Source organism: Eschrichtius robustus, chromosome 12 (assembly GCF_028021215.1).
Source record: "Eschrichtius robustus isolate mEscRob2 chromosome 12, mEscRob2.pri, whole genome shotgun sequence".
NCBI lineage: Eukaryota > Metazoa > Chordata > Mammalia > Artiodactyla > Eschrichtiidae > Eschrichtius > Eschrichtius robustus.
In genome coordinates, this window is record NC_090835.1 from 63,343,956 (window position 1) to 63,347,100 (window position 3,145).

At 43.1% G+C, this 3,145-nt stretch overlaps 1 pseudogene; it reads left to right on the plus strand.

Annotated features, from left to right (window-relative positions):
• The first annotated feature begins 327 nt into the window (after positions 1-327).
• On the plus strand, positions 328-1,196 carry LOC137774044 (sentrin-specific protease 6 pseudogene; annotated as a pseudogene).
• Positions 1,197-3,145: the final 1,949 nt, after the last annotated feature.

The window sequence follows — 3,145 nt, forward strand, 5'->3', positions numbered from 1 at the left end:
GATGTTTTCCTCATGCTAATGCACAGACACAGTAGTAAAATCAGCAACCTGAAGGAAAGAATACCCACCTCGGGTCTAAACAGCTGAAATTAATCCCATGAGATAAGTGGGTCCCCAACATGTTGTACCTGTAGTGAAGAAAACAAGAGTCCATTGCGACTGAAGCCTGAAATTAAGAGGAAAGTGCAATAGAAGCATCACTGTGGTACATCAGGTTCCTGTCTCCTGCTTCCAAAATCTGTTGGCTTCACAGGATTCAGTCATTTTGTTCACTGGTGGTGATGACAATAACAGGACTAATAAAAGAAAACATATCTCCTGAACTGGATGATTGGCAAGTTCTCCCACTGGGGAAGAACTGGAGAAGTAGAAGCAGCACTAAATGAAGACAGCTGCAGAGGAGAGCATGGCAGCAGATTGAGGGTTAAACACCATCTGCTTACCAAGGAAAGTGAGAAGGGATTGACCACCTGGATATTTCTATCACCAAAATGCCTCTAAAGTGTCATAAAACATCTCAAGGAATTTTAGTCAGTCTTATATCTTTAAGCTGGAAGTTCCTTTGCAGATGTCATTCTGAACTGTGGGGTGTACAAATAGGAACACTCTTCTGGCTATTAATAGAGTCCATAATTTTTTTTGTTGAACTTTTTATCAAAGTACAGCTAGAAGAACCAGAAAATGATCCTGTAGATTTTCTTTAAATATCTCTGGTCTAACTAAATCCAAATGGTGTAATGTCTGAAAATTACCAGTAGTATTTCTACAGATGGTACCAGCAGTTTATCAAAGGCTGAGAATAAGCCTGCAAAGAATAAGGAGAGAGTTTGGAATAATTGTAAAGGCATAAATAATTCACAATTCTTGGAGAACAATATATTGTTTTAATTTTTCAAACTGGCCTTGATCTTCTGGCAAATATTGTAGTTGAAATAATTATTACTAACATTTATATCAGGAACAATGTTTCTAAATTTTCTTTTTAAATTCCCTTTAAAGACACCGATAGCAAATGTGTGGCCTGTGAAGGGAACATCAAAGGAAGGTGTGTGTGAAAAGAAAACAAAAATTTAAATGTGCCCTTTGAATCTAAAACATAACTTGGAAACAAACCAGAATCCCAGTGTTTTGATGAGGAAGAAACTGGAGAGAGCCTCACCATTTCTACTGGTCCTGGACAAAACCTGACAGTATAACAAGCCCCGCAACCAAGGGAGGCTTCTGCTATTAGTGAGGACCTGCACTGCTTCATCATTTTTTTTAAAAGGTGCAAGAATTTCCTAATGATATTATCATAGATTTTTATTTGAAGTAATTTTCCACTAAGCTTTTAGCAAGTCTTTAGCTTTCTTTCATATTGTATACACAGCTGAGCCTTGAACAAAGTGGGGATAGGGGTACCGACCCCCTTGCAGTCAAAAATAACTTTTCAGTCTGCTCTGTGTATCACCAGTTCTGCGTCTGAGAATTCAACCACCATGGGTCGTGTGACACTGTAGTGCACAGATATTGAAAAAAATCCACGTATGGTTTTTCATAACCACCACTCTTTACTACTGTTGTTACTAACATCACCACATGGAAAAACTAAAATTGAGGCCAGTGCTATAACCTTTGTTTAACCCAGTAACCTAACTCTTTATGGAACTCAAGTCTCTATTTACATGACTTCACTAAATCTTCAGTGTTCCCTACACCCCCGCGCTCCTCCTCTTCCAGGTGGCATCAAGTGAGGGGGGTTGCATCAAGGCATCAGAGGTTGGGAAAAGGGGTCTGAATCCATAGGTAATCTCTGCAGAGACCAGGTCTGTTCTTCTTGGACTATTCAGGTCAGTATTAGATCACTTTTATCTTTATTTTTTTGGTGGGAGGGATGCCTGCTGGCGCTCACCACCAAAGTCCTTGAACTCACCCACTGGCCTCCAGTCATGCAGTGTTAGAGCACTGCCACCTCTGCACCCCCCAGTGCCCACCCTCCCCACACCTCCATGCTTCCCACAGGACACTCAGATGCTTCCACAGCCCTTTAAGAACCAGCTCGTTGAAACTGGTATATTGAACAAACCTAATGTGATGAAAACACATTTTTTATCCCCCTTCCTTTAAACATTTTTTAGATTAAGAAACTATTTTTCGCCTCCACTTGACTCTTTCACACTTATAAGCAATCTTTAAGTCCTAACAACTCACAGAACAGTCTAATTTGGTATATTAATCTGTTATATGTAATAATCAACTCTCAAAGCCTGACTTTATCTGGAATCTCATCTCCTTCCTCTTGTGGGGGCCTGAGCCGGCCACTTGAAGTGGGGAAGGAGGGGCAGAATCCTCTCTTTCTGTGTTTCATCCTCCTCCTTTTCTTCTACCAGTTTAGGAAGCAAGACTTAGAATTCTCCCAGGCTGGGCCCAGAAGGTTAAAGGATTAAGGTGAAGGGCACAGACGGTGGCAGGCACCATGGTTATCTGGTCAGGGGGCCTTCTGGGCAAGGCGTTTAACTTGGACACTTTCTCATGTGGGGTCTCCTGGGCTCCTTGGAGGTGGCCTTCACTGAGAACCACATGGACCACTGCCCTTCCTGCATCCATAACTTTCACAGCGGCTCACTCAATATGGACTCTTGCTATTAAAAGACCCTCCATCTTCCCAACTCTGGGCAAGATCTCCTTCCCACCTGGACCACCGTGGACACTCACACACCCTCTGTCCACTAGGAGCGTCACCCGATCCTCACACTGCCCCTGTACCCGCTGTCACCCACAGGCAGGTTCTCTGTTGCCCAAAGGTAGGAAACGCATTTCAAACTCAATGAGTAGTTCCACTGAAGCCACCTGCCAAACTCAGCGTGGAATGAAGGAGAAACCCCCTCCCGACCCCCACCCCCCCACACACACACCCCTTTCCCCTTCTCAACAATCTCCCTGTGTCCACTTTCTCTGCCTTTTGTAGTCTTGACCCCTAGATGAGAGGTGAGGGGTCAAATAGTGAGGTGTAAAATTTGGTATTTTCCATTTCTTTTGTAAATTCAGTATATGGTAGTCTAGTACCTCACTTTGGAATTTCACAGAGCGTGAGCCCCCAAACTTGGATTTTACCTTCCTGTTACCTGTCTACCAGTTCTTCTCTGACTCATGCATCCCACAGCTG